General features: G+C 38.1%; 1 protein-coding gene and 1 non-coding gene across 2 annotated transcripts in view; both read left to right on the forward strand.

Moving 5' to 3' along the window:
* Positions 1 to 14,177, forward strand: part of UTRN (utrophin) — a 490,808-nt gene that overhangs the window by 70,840 nt on the left and 405,791 nt on the right. The window lies entirely within an intron of this gene.
* Positions 7,731 to 7,837, forward strand: LOC115851562 (U6 spliceosomal RNA). The gene has a single exon (XR_004038840.1). It is a non-coding gene; the product is annotated as a U6 spliceosomal RNA (small nuclear RNA).

Raw genomic sequence — 14,177 nt, forward strand, 5'->3', positions numbered from 1 at the left:
TATGATAAATTTGATTACCCTTTACTTAGAAGGAGAAACTTATCTTCAAGGAGATAATTATTTGCTGGATGAAGGCCAAGAGAAGAAGTCTAGGAATGTTAAGCCCCCTTATAAGAGGAAGTTTGTGTTTATTTTATTACTGATAATCCTTAGTGATCTAAGGATTGAAGTCCTGTAAGTTTATCACTGCTCTTCCTTTTCATTTCCCATAAAGAGCCTTTGTACAGGCAGTTCAGAATGATCACATGGACATTTAAGATGGCCTGGTGCTGGACATTCATTCCTTCAGTTTTTGTATTTTGCATCAAGTAGAAGAAAGAAGGAAAAACCTTGGGCTATAACAAATAAGAATGACATTAACTAGAGAACAGTGGGTCTGACTTGTAGTAGATGCTCAATAAACAATATTTAAAGGAAGGAACCAAATAATTTGTTTGTATATGTGGTTAAAGTTAGTTTTCATAGGGTGGACTTTCTCTCTGTCTCTCCCTCCCTCTCTTTTTGCTTTGGGAAAGGTGTTTCTGTTGTATCCAAAGGAAAGAGACACATTTTTTTAGCATTTAGAAAGAACTGTAAATTATAAGCTTAAAAATACAATTGGCTTAGGGTCATCCTAAGAATTACAGAGGAGGACCTAAGAGAGATCTAGTGACTATTTTTTCATGATTTAGAAGATGTCTCTACTGTATTTGGCTTAAGGGACTTTGCTTTGTTATCTGATAAAACAAAGATTTGTTATCTGTCTTGACCTTTTATAAAATGAGACCTTATAATAATCTTTTGAGATAAAGTTCTTAAACTTTTTTCTGCGTCAGGGAGTCATTTAAAAATTGTTAGGAGCTATGGAATTTCTGCCACCACTCCAAATCACATTTGCAAGTACACAGTTTTTCTCACAACTTTAAGAAGTTTGTAAAGTCACTAAAACTTCTTCAGATATAGAACAAAATATAACCTTTTGTTCATTTGTTCATTTTATTCATATGTGTTCATTCATTTCCATGGCTTTTAAGGTTTGTAGGATTTTTGGAGAGAATGCTACCTTTTTTTAAAAAACAAAATATTATGTATATATGTTTAAAAAGTCAACCATTTCATCACATAAAAATTATGCCCTACTCCCAGGGAGGGAAATCTCCATCATTAGATGATTTTTTTTTTTTTTGGTTTGTGTGCATATGCTAGCAGATGTATTATAATATATAGTCATAATGCCTATTTTTAATAAATATAAAATCACATTGTTTTACAGCTGTTTTTGTTTTGTTTTTTGTTTCTGCTTTAGCTATACGTATTGAATCCCTTTCTATGCCAGTATTGGTAGATCTAGCATATTCCTTTAAAAGCACTACTTCACCCTTTATTTAGCATGAGCATAATTCTACAGACATACTAAAATTATTTGTAGATTGACTTTTATATTGAACATGGTTGGTGGCAGAAATAAGAGGAGAGAAGGAGCGACTGGTCGGAATGACATCGTCGTTGCTCAAACTCTGCTTTGTTCATCTTCTCACAGAGTGGTTGTGTAGAGCTGGAGAAGGCATACATTTTGAACAGAGGAGGTTGTTGGCCAAGAAATAGGCCTCCCCCTAACACAATACCCACTGTGATGATTTACAGTGTTTTCAGTCTCAGCAAAAATACCACTTGTATTCTGAATTCCTTTGTTTCAACTACATAACTCAATAAGAAAGTTTCCTACAATTGAAAAGAATAGGCACTGTTTAGAGGCCAAGTTTTGCCTTGTAAGGCTGAATGTGCTTTATTTTAAGCTACTCTTTCTTCTCAAGAAGACTGGTATAAACAAGAGGAGGGCCCTCTGGTAATTTCTATGCAAAGCATCAGTAATACTGTTTCTTTTTAATTTAATTATTTTTAATCCTGCTTATTTATTTAGTGCCTAACGCTATAGCACCTAATGAGCTCAGTGTTTGTGACAGTACATCCTACTAATGAGTGGAGGCAGACTGCCTGGGTTGGAATCTCTTCTTCAACTCTTATTAGCTATGAAGCCTCGGGTAAGTTTAGTAACTGTTTCCTCATCAATAAAATGGGGGATACTCATAGGACAAACTCATGGTTGTTACGAGGATTAAATAAGATAACGCAAGTGAAAAGACAATCCAGGGAATGGGAGAAAATATTTGCAAATTGTATTTCTGATAAGGATCTAGGATCCAGAATATATAAAGAATTCTTATAACTCAACAATAAAAAGACAAATAGCCCAGCAGAAAAGTGGGCTAATTTTTGAATAGACATTTCTCCAAAGATATACAAGTGGCCAATAAGCTTGTGAAAAATATGTTCAACATCATTAGTCTTTAGGGAAAGGCAAATCAAAATCACAATGAGATTCTACTAGGATGAGTATAATAAAAAATATGGGAAAGAAGTGTTGATGAGGATGTGGACCCTCATGCACTGCTGGTGGAAATGTCGAATGGGTACAGTATCTTTGGAAAACTGCTGGTTCCTCAAAAAGTTAAGTGTTGCATTATCTAACTCAGCAATTCCACTCTAAGTTACATCCCCAAGAGAATTGAAAACATATGTCCACGCAAAAACTTGTTCACAGATGTTCATAGCAGCATTCTTCGTAATAGGCAAAAGGTGGAAACAACCAGAATGCCCATCAGCTGACGAATGGATCAACAAAATGTGGTCTCTCCATACAAGGGAACATTACTTAGCCATAAAAAGCAATGTAGTATTGATACAAGCACGAACCTTGGAAACATAATGCTAAGTGAAGGAAGCCTGGCACAAAAGGCCACATATCATATAATCTATTTATGTGAAATGTCTAGAATAGGAAAATCCGTAGAAAGTAGATGAGTGGTTGCCTAGGGCTCGGGGAGGGGAGGGAATGGGGAATGACTGATAATGGGTACAGGGTATGGGGGATAATGAAAATGTTCTGGAATTAGATAGTGATGATTGTTGCATAACTTTGCAAATATACTAAAAACTGCTGAATTGTACACTTCAAATGTATGGATTTTGTGGCATGTGAACTATATCTCAGTTGACAAAAAAATGAGATAATGCAGGGGGAGTGGTACCATGCCTTCATATGGTAAGAACTCTGCACCTATTAACTACTTCTACTGCTATCATTATTTTCATTATTATTATAAAAGGATAATTTCTTGTAATGTGCTTATATTATTTCTAGTTCTTTTCTTCAAATTACGCAAATGTTAGCAGTTTGGTGCTTGTAAAATGTTTTTCAAGATCTGCAGTTGTGAACAGGTTCTGTGATGGAAAGCCTTTGAATTATTGTGAGTGTGTTTTTTCCATTTGCTTGCACTGCATCTTCTTAGTATAAAATAAAGTACTTCTTGGCAGGTCATATGGCATTTATAGATTTTTTTTTTCTTTTTACTTTCTTTCATTTGATTTATCTGATTGGCCACACTCAACTCTTATGATGAAGAGAAAGCAGAGAAACCAAGAATAGGATAATCTAGAGGAATTCCTCAATCTTGATGAAATCTCCTTTTAATATTTTTCTTCCCACTGTTAAACTAGTAATTTTTCTCCTTCTGGGCAATAGCTACATAGTATGGGACTTACAGTAGTACAACATGTTAACATAAACACACTTGGATGTTTTTTGACAACATTTTATCTAAAATATATGTCAAAATCGAGTCTTTACGTAGTCAGTTATCTGGAATAACATTTGGACTTTGCTAAATATGTCTATGGTATTCTCTACACTGATCCTTTTAGAACTATTAATAGATGAGACTTGGGAGCATTTCATGGTTTTCAGGATTAAATGGTATTTATGCAAGTATACAAACTTTAGTACATTCTGGTTTATAACATGTTAGAATATTTGATTATGGCTAGGGAATTGCACATTATCTGCCTATTTGAGGATCTAAAATTGATCTGAGCTGTGTTTCTAGATTTACTCCCTCAAGCTTAAAGGCTGTTCTGATTTTGTTACTATCAATATCAACAGAAGATCATTTCAGTTTCCTTGTAGCTGGGTGTCATGGTGACTTTTTTTTTTGGCCAGGCTCTTTCTTTGAATGTGTGACCTTGTTTGGCTTGTCTTTGATTATTATATATCTCTACTTAGTCTGATTTGCCTGGCTGTTGCTTTACTACTTCACTTTGACCTTTGATAAAGCTGTTACACTGACTCTTTCCTAGTGGGGACCCACCTGGTTGCCCTGCCAATTAGATGCTTTGGTCTTGCTTGCTGGTTGGAGTGTGTCCCTTGATGGCCTTAAAGCTGGTATTCTTTGTATGCTAACACATATATATGGAATCTTAAAAAAAAAAAAAAGTTCTGAAGAACCTAGGGGCAGGACAGGAATAAAGACGCAGACATAGAGAATGGACTTGAGGACACAGGGAGGGGAAAGGGTAAGCTGGGGAGAAGTGAGAGAGTGGCATGGACATATATACACTACCAAACGTAAAATAGATAGCTAGTGGGAAGCAGCCACATAGCACAGGGAGATCAGCTCAGTGCTTTGTGACCACCTAGAGGGCTGGGATAGGGAGGGTGGGAGGGAGACGCAAGAGGGAGGAGATATGGGGATATATGTATATGTATAGCTGATTCACTTTGTTATACAGCAGCAACTAACACAGCATTGTAAAGCAATTATACTCCAATAAAGATGTTAAAAAAAAAAAGGAGAGGAGAAAAAAAAACTGGTATTCTTGTTTCCTAGTTCCTGCCGGGGTGCTGTGTGCGGTACCTCTTTTCTGTTCTAGAGCACAGGCTTGTCTCTGACAGTTGCCACCTTCTGCATGGCAGTTTTATGGCATGACTTTTTTTTCTTGCCACACAAGGGGTAGCAGCCTTTTTTAAAATTGTATGTTTAACATGAGTATTAATACTAAAATCTTATTTATGTATATATGAATACATTATATATGGTTACTGTTTTGATTTGAAAATTTCTATAGTAATTGTGTCCTAAATATTTATATTATTTATATTCTTATTTAGAAAAAAAATAAACGGTGAGTTCTGGTAATTTATACATTAAGGAATTATGTGTACAACTGCCATAGGTGTCTTTGGTTAAATTCTTTTATTAAAATTGCACTTTTAGTGAAGTAAAAAACTTACCGTAATTTCTGTGTACATGTGTGTAATATATTATAACATGTATTTATAATTGAGATTGTAGTTTACTAGTATGTATTCACATAAATCTGTTAAGTTAAAATATGTGCCGTTTATCAAAGTTTGGCACAATTATGTGTTTGTACGTAAACCCATGTGATCTTGGAATGTAGTCTTGGGGCTGGGCTGACGGTCTGTGTGTATGAATGTAGGGAGAACGACTCGTGTGTGGTTTCTATTTCTTTCCACCGTGAGGGCCCTGCACAGTTTCTTTTCTGGTTAGCTGCTGCCGACATGATTGTAGGGCTGCTCCCTGCGTGTGGCTTGGCCTCAGAACCCACGCTGTCTGCTTCCAGACCTACTTCTTCTCCGGTTGCAAGTCAGCGTAGTATAATATTTACTGGAAGAGAGTAAGTGGGTATGGTTGCTTTACGTGTGCTCCAGCTTGCCCTTATTAGTATTTCTTGGTTCTCCCATCAGCAGGTCTCTGATTTCTTCATCAAAAAACAATCTTGTGCAGTCATGATCCTCCTGCCTTTACAAATCAGCCAGGCTTTGGAAAGGGAAGTGATTGTTCATCAAAACTCTAAACAGGGGGATAAAATGTTCTTATTTAGATGAATCAGGGGTCAATTTAATTTTCTAATGAGCTTTAGAATTGCTTTTCTTGTCTGCCTTTAGGCACTCTTTTAATTATGGCTTTTCTTCTTTTCAGTGTTTCTAGAAGTCACATTTTCACTCTCTGCTCATAATAAAATGATCTTTAGACACGTGGAAAAGAGGAAATGAGAAAGAAAATCTGGGTTATCTCAGTGATCGTGGTTTTAGAATTTTGCAGAGGGATGAAAAGGCCATAGATATAATAGAATCATGTTCTTTTATTGAAGTGGACAATTTATAAGTCTAGATTGAATTATAGTCAATATACAGTTTGTTTGGACTTAATGAACATATTAAATACATTCATTCAATAATTTTTAAAATCGACAACGTGTATTGGGAGCTGCATATACTATGGCAATCAAAGTAGACTTTTCTTGCCCTCATGGACTTACACAAATCAATAGGTAATCAAATTGAGATAGGTATAGGGTGCAAAGGAAAAGAAAACAGGGTACTTTGAGAGACTGGGGAGGTCCAGAAGAAAAGATGTTTAAAATTAGATCTGAAATAGCCATAGGAGTTAAGCAGGTTGACAATGGGCTATAAGCAGGCAGAGCAGCATGAGCAAATATCCTGGGGCAGGAAAGGGCTGGGTGCATCTGAGTAACACAAAGGCCAGTGTGGCTGGAGCTACTGAGAGGAGGGGAGAGTATTGCAAGATTAGACTTGGCATAGGTAGGGGTCAGATGATTCAGAGCTTTGTAAACCGTGTTAATTTAATTGTTCCAGAGTTCATTGTCAAGCTGGCCAGCATTTAGAAAGTGGATTGAAAAGGAACAAGAGCAGACATTAGGAGATGGTGTCAGGTTATTGGCATTACGTTAGTGGATTCCAAGCAGGAGATAACAGTAGCTCAGACTGGGGGATGACTGGGAGATGAAGAGTTGTGGGCGGAGTTAAAGTATATTTAGGAATTTGGGACCAACAGAAATTGGTGATAGATTGTGGTAGTAGATAGATTGTGGAATGCTAAGGACTGGTTTCAGGGTCCTGGCATGAACAAGAGGGTAGTTTACGGTGTTGTGTACTGAGTTAAGAAAGACTGGAGACAGAATTGATTTGAGAGAAGACCAACAGTTCAGTTTCAGATGTGTTAAGTTTGAAATGAGTCTGTGAGATATCTCAGTGCAGGTGTCAGATTGACGGTTGGATACGTGCTGTGTTATTTATCTCTTGCTGAATAACAAATTGCTCTGAAACTTAGCATCAGATCTGTATTAGTTATCCATTGCTGTATAACAAATTACCCCAAGCTTTAGCAGCTTAAAACAACAAATATTTACTGTCTCATGAGGTTTTCTGGGTCAGGAGTTTGGGAGTGGCTTTGCCAGGTGATTCTGGCCAAGGGACTCTCATGAGGCTGCAGTCAAGTTGTTGACCAGGGCTGCAGGCTTGACTGAGGCTGGAGGATCTGATCCCAGAATGAGTTATGCACATGGCTTTGGCTCACCATCGGCCCCAACTGGGCCATATGGTTATCCTTAGTTTCAAGAGGAGGTGAGTATTATAACTGGCTATCTTGCTTCAAGGGGGAAAAAAAAATGAGGTTAGATTTGTAAGCAAGAAAGGGGAAAAGGATGATTGAGTAGGTAAACCGCAGTATCTACCACAGTGAGTTTGAACAAATGCTTTCCTCTGGAGTGAGATAACCAGAGGCATGGTCATAGTGAAAATTCTGATTCTAGAATTCAGAATATCTGACTTTATATTCCAAAGGAATATGTTAAAAATATGAGTTTTAGGGCTTCCCTGGTGGTGCAGTGGTTGAGAGTTCGCCTGCCGATGCAGGGGACATGGGTTTGTGCCCCGGACCGGGAAGATCCCACATGCCGCGGAGCGGCTGGGCCCGTGAGCCATGGCCGCTGAGCCTGCGTGTCCGGAGCCTGTGCTCCTCAACGGGAGAGGCCACAACAGTGAGAGGCCCGCGTACCGCAAAAAAAAAAAAAAAAAAAGATGAAATTGGGTCCTCACTTTGTCAGCACATATACTAAAATTGGAATGATACAGAGAAGACTAGCACGGCCCCTGTGCAAGGATGACATGCAAATTCATGAAGCGTTCCATAGTTTTTATATGTATGGCTGATTCACTTTGTTTTAAAGCAGAAACTAACACACCATTGTAGAGCATTTATACTCCAATAAAGTTGTTAAAAAAAAAAGATGAAATTGGAACCAAGTGAAATTTCCTCATTCGTCTTATTGGGGAATGTATGAGTTGAGACATACTAAATATTTCTTCTTTGAAAATCGGGTTGAAACAGAAACGAAAAATGTTTATTGCATGTGCTTTTTATCCCTAATTTTTTTTTTTTGTGGTGCAATACATATAACATAAAATTTACCATTGTAACCATTTCTAAGTAAACAGTGGTATTAAGTACATTTACATTGTTGTGTAGCTATGACCACCATCTACCTCCATAACTCATTTTATCTTGCAGAATGGAAAGTCTGTACCTATTAAACAATGACTCCCAATCCCAGTCTCCCCCCAGTTTCTGGAAACCACCATTCTACTTTCTGTCTTTATAAATCTGACTACTGTAGGCACCTCATATAAATGGAATCATGCAGTATTTCTCTTTTTGTGATTGGCTTATTTCATTTGGCAAAATGTCCTCAAGGTTTATCCATGTTGTACAGTGTATCAGAATTTTCTTCCGTTTTAAAAGGCTAATATTATTCCATTGTCAGTATATGCCATATTTTGTCCATTCATCCATAGGTGGACACTGGGGTTGCTTCCACTTTTTAGCTCTTGTGAATAATACTGCTATGAATATGGGTGTGCAGATGTTTCTTTAAGATCCTGCTTTCAATTCTTTGAGGCATATTATTGCGTGTGCTTTTAACTCAGTTTCAGTCAGGTTTGCTAGTTTACCCTTGTCCTGAGGGAAGTGCTAATGCTTTGAAGAAAGATTATCTGTCCAAATCTTTTTTTTTTTTTTTGCGGTACGCGGGCCTCTCACTCTTGTGGCCTCTCCCGTTGCGGAGCACAGGCTCCGGACGCGCAGGCTCAGCGGCCATGGCTCATGGGCCTAGCCGCTCCGCAGCCTGTGGGATCTTCCCGGTCCGGGGCACGAACCCATGTCCCCTGCATCAGCAGGCGGACTCTCAACCACTGCGCCACCAGGGAAGCCCTGTCCAAATCTTTTTGTTTGATTCACTCTCTTGCTCACTTCAAGAAAACTTTGTCATCATGAATTATATTTTATGTCTAGGATGATGGAAGAGAAGGGGCAACTGTAGTTTCTCAGAAGACACTGGCCATTGGGTTGCTGCAATGTAAAAGAACTCTAGTTTATAGGGTGTCATTAGAAAGGAAATATGAAACAAAACAGAGAACATATCCTTTCTATGCAAAGCTGTGTTGACTGTGCACATGGATTACTCTCTAAGATTCTAGTCTCCTACTTCAGAAATGATTTTACAGTGAGCGAAGTCTAGTAAGGAAACCTAAGTCGTGGAGCAAATGCTTTTGGTGTTTTTATAAAACTGACTAACAGTCTAAAATCATGAAAGTGGAGAGAAGATGTAATCACTGGCTATAAAATCATTTGTTTCAGAAGAGCAAACAAGAATTGTTCTTCTAATCTTCAACTGAATTAATTAATCTTCAACTAAGTTTAATTAATCTAGACTTTTTGATGCTTTAATGAGGTACATTTAAGACGAAGGAAAGGAAGATCTATTATATATAGAAAAGAATTACCAAGTTTCGCTATTCCCAGGGATGGTATAGGTTGAATTTACAAATTTTCAAAAAAAAGACAAGTAAATATCAGACCCACAGTAGAGACTATTAAATAAAGATAGTGCTGATTTGAGGCAGGATCCTAATTTTCAACAGTGATATAGGGACTTTCCAGGCGGTCCAGTGGTTAAGTCTCTGTGCTTCCAATGCAGGGGGCGCGAGTTTGATCCCTGGTCGGGGAACTAAGATCCCACATCCTGCACTGTGTGGCCAAAAATTAAAAAAAAAAAAAGTGACTTAGAGGATAAATGATCATAGAGGATAACATTAGTGTGCTGGGGGAGTGGTTTCTTGCATTTTTGTTCATGCTGTGGATTTCATCTTTTATCTCCCTTATCCAACCCTACCTGAATAAGCTTTTCAATAAAAATTATTAATAACTCTTGTGAACTTTTTATATAGTTATGTAAGTTGAAAATGAGGGAGTATGCATTTTTCAATATAAGGCTATATTTAAATTATTTTACTCATTAACTTTCAGTTTGTACACTTTGAAGCAAACAGTGCTGTGCTTCATGGGCTGATTTCTTCTTTTCTTTTTTTAATTAATTAATTTATTTTTGGCTGTGTTGAGTCTTTGTTGCTACGCGCGGGCTTTCTCTAGTTGCAGGAAGTGGGGGCTACTCTTCGTTGCAGTGCCTGGGCTTCTCATCGCAGTGGCCTCTCTTGTTGTGGAGCACAGGCTCTAGGTACGCGGGCTTCAGTAGTTGTGGCACGCAGGCTCAGTAGTTGTGGCTCGCGGGCTCTAGAGCGCAGGCCCAATAGTTGTGGTGTACGGGCTTAGTTGCTTCGCGGCATGTGGAATCTTCCCGGACTAGGGCTTGAACCCGTGTCCCCTGAATTGGCAGGCGGATTCTTAACCACTATGCCACCAGGGAAGCCCCATGGGCTGATTTCTTAACTGTGAGTTTTGTGGGAAAAATCTTTACCCCTGAGTTTTTTGTTTTATAAATTTACTCTTTATTTATTTATTTTTGGCTGCATTAGATCTTCGTTGCTGCGTGTGGGCTTTCTCTAGTTGCGGCAAGTGGGGGCTAGTCTTTGTTGCAGTGTGTGAGCTTCTTACTGCGGTGGCTCCTCTTGTTGCAGAGCATGGGCTCTAGGTGCCCGGGCTTCAGTAGTTGTGGCATGCGGGCTCAGTAGTTGTGGCTCACGGACTCTAGAGCACAGGCTCAGTAGTTGTGGTGCACGGGCTCAGTTGCTCTGCGGCATGTGGGATCTTCCCGGACCAGGGATTGAACCTGTGTCCCCTGCATTGGCAGGCAGATTCCTAACCACTGCGCCACCAGAGAAGTCCTACCCCTGAGTTTTTAAGGGGAAACAGTGTTCCTTTCTGTCATGTTCTTCCTGCTTATTATAAATATCTTGGGCAAAGGATTGCATTTTAATGGACTTGCAATTTTGAAAATTTATTAAAATGACTTCATTTTTAAAAAATTATCTTACGTCTTGGTTTTAACTTGTTGTGGCTCAATGTTAAAACATTCTAAAATAGAGAAAAAAGTTTAAAAAACTACTTCTGAAATACTCTATTTTTCTTATTTAAAAATTGCATTTATATGGCATGTTATTAAAGTATATGAACAAAGGACAAATACTCCTCATTTTTCTCCCAGATATGTGTTCTTTTTCTGAAAGTCAGTAAAATACGAGGTTTTGAGAAAGTCTAGGTAGCTTGTGTAATCTGTGAATAACTTTATGTTTTGCATTAATCTTCTCTTCTGTCTTCTCGTCTTAATAGCTGATCAGTGCGCTGATCATTTTGCCTAGGAATACTTTATTGCAAAAGGTGTATTTTAAGTGATGCAATTCCCTCTTCACCAGTGTTTCCATAGTGAATGGACTAGAAGACGGGGAGAGATCGGCCGACTTGGCACAGTTATTTTACATATAGCCAATTATCTCTTCAGGCTGAAGTGGAAAATTCACTGGAAAGACAGATATAAGTAAAAGCAGCTTAACCTGGAGAGTTTCATTTTTAGAAATACGTGCTCTTAACTGCATCTAATTTAGGAGTATGGATCCTGATACATTTCTCTCACTCATCCTCTGGGGTTTGGCTCCATAAGGGAGCCCTTCTTGGGTACTCAGTGTTGGCATCTAACATCTCTCCCTCCCTCCTAGATCCTTCCTGTCTGCATGTAATTACAGATACATGGAAGTCTCCTATTCTCACCATCCCGCTCCGAGGCAGACAAGACAGGCAGACAGACCTCCTCTCAGCTCAGTTTATTTTTATAGCTGCCAAATTCTCTAACCTTCCTACTTGTCCACATTAAAGTGGAGAAAACTACAACTTTTGCAGGATGGGTGCTTTAAAGAAAAGAATGGTACAGAGTGTTATACACTCATTTCAGATATTAGCAAATATAGCTAATAAAAATAGAATATAAGAATCTCTCAGGACCTTCTGAGAAATAAACAGTGCTAATATTTTGGCTCTTACCTTTCTGGTCATATATGTATACATTGTATAAATGAAGCACCATGTGCTTTGATGACCTGCATTTTTATTCCTTAATATATTATGAAAAATCCTTCCATATCTTTATTTTCTTCTCTAGTATCATTTTTGATGGCTGTATTTATGTATGAAAATATGCTTCTAAATAATCCCCAAGGATGGACATTTAGATTAACAATTTTTTTCAATTATCAAGTGTGCTTTGAAGAACATCCTTTTAAAGATATCTAAATATTTGTGTATCTAATGATTTCCTTAAGATAAATTTCCAGAATTTCTGGGTCAATGGTTATAAAATTTAAAAGTATGTTAATATCAGTGTAGTTATATTGTCCCAGGAAACTTGTAATAATTTACATGGCTGCCAGCCCAAAGCCAGCTTCCCTGTTCCCTCACAACATCGCATGCCATCTGGGTCTTAGGGGTTAAGTTCACTTTTCTATTTTCAGGTCTCATTTTCCCCCAGATCCTCCGGTAGCTTGCTTTAACGCTGTGGACTATGTCTTTCTTCTGAAAACTTGAGCTTCTGGGGTGGTCTCCTCCACGTGAAGACCTTCTCTCATTTGCTCTGGTTCTGCTTGGTGTCTTCACCCAAATATCCTGCTAATCTCTAATTCATTAGGTGCAAAGGAGAACTTCCTTTCCTAATCCATTTCTTTTCCTGTGCTGTTCTTTTGTTTTTTTTTGTTTTTTTTTTAAGTAGAGAAGCACTGTCATCCTTCAAGTTAACCTAAAAGCCTGGGAATTTTTTGGACTCTCTTTCTCCTTCATTACCCTTGTGCTAATTTGGTAGTCAAGTCCTGGCAACCTTACCTCTAAAACTCTGTACTTCTTGCATCCATTCCTTTTTTTCTAATCTCATTGCTACTCCACTACTTCAGGCTTTCAGATATCTAGTATGGGAGATTATAATATACCTCAAACTAGCTTCCTTTCTCCCAGTCTCCTTTCCTACTAAATCTAGTTTTCATGTTAAACTCAACTACAGGACACTTCTGATTGTGTCACTCCTTGGCTCAGTAAAAGTCAGTGGCCAACATTGCTTGCTTGTTTAAACCCTCAGCTTGATATTCAAAATCCTCCACAGTCTAGCTGCAGTCTATTTCCAAAATTCAGTGGCATTGCAACTCTGGTCTAAAGCCATCCAGCCAGAGAAACAACTCACATTTTTGTCTGCCTGTCCTGTTCTTTTCATGCCTTTAGGACTCTGCTTCAGCTGTTCTCTTCCATAAATGCCCCTTTTAACAATTTTTATATGGCTTTAACATATCAATTCAAGGCCTAATTCAAATGCAATTTATTCCTTGAATTCTTCTCTGACTTCCTCTTCACTTCCATCGAGAAGAAACATTTTTCCTCTGAATTTATAAGTGTAGCTGTACCTAATATATTAGCTATAGTTGTCCATCTGTTATTTATGTACTTGTCTCACACCCTTCTCCCAAAACTCTTCACACACCTCCCCTTGATAGCTTTCTGAAGGCAGCACTTGGATCTCTTTTGGGACCAATATAGTTGGTCTGATGCTCAGTAAATGTCACCATCTGTTTCTTTGCACAGTGTTTTCTACAAAATAGGTGAACAACTAATTTTCATTAAAAGAGTAGGAAATATAAAATTTTAAATGATGAATATAAGAAAGACTTAGAAATATTTCCTATTCTTTTTTTAAAATTTTTTAAATTTTTTTTAACATCTTTATTGGGGTATAATTGCTTTACAATGGTGTGTTAGTTTCTGCTTTAAAACAAAGTGAATCAGTTATACATATACATATGTTCCCATATCTCTTCCCTCTTGCGTCTCCCTCCCTCCCACCCTCCCTATCCCACCCCTCCAGGCGAAAGTCTTATAAAATGGACAAAACCAATTTGGTTATGCACAACCATTAATTTTTGCTATAGTTTTGCTCAGTAATATTAGCCCCCTGTGCTTAAAAGTGGGGTGTGAAGGGTATCCATTGTCCTACTATCAGGGTTATAATGAAGGCAACTTTCGGACCAAACCTGCTGTGTATATTAGCAAGCAGGCTGAAAAAAAATTTCATGCAGCCTGTTTCATGAGCTTGGAAAGCCAAGGCTCTCTGTCCTTTTGAAGGACATGAAGGTTTTAGTTGCAGGAAATGCAGCAATATTCTAGAGCTGTACAATGCAGTGTGAAGGCTGCTGTGACTAGTCCAAGCTAAGATGT

Source organism: Globicephala melas, chromosome 14 (genome assembly GCF_963455315.2).
Source record: "Globicephala melas chromosome 14, mGloMel1.2, whole genome shotgun sequence".
NCBI lineage: Eukaryota > Metazoa > Chordata > Mammalia > Artiodactyla > Delphinidae > Globicephala > Globicephala melas.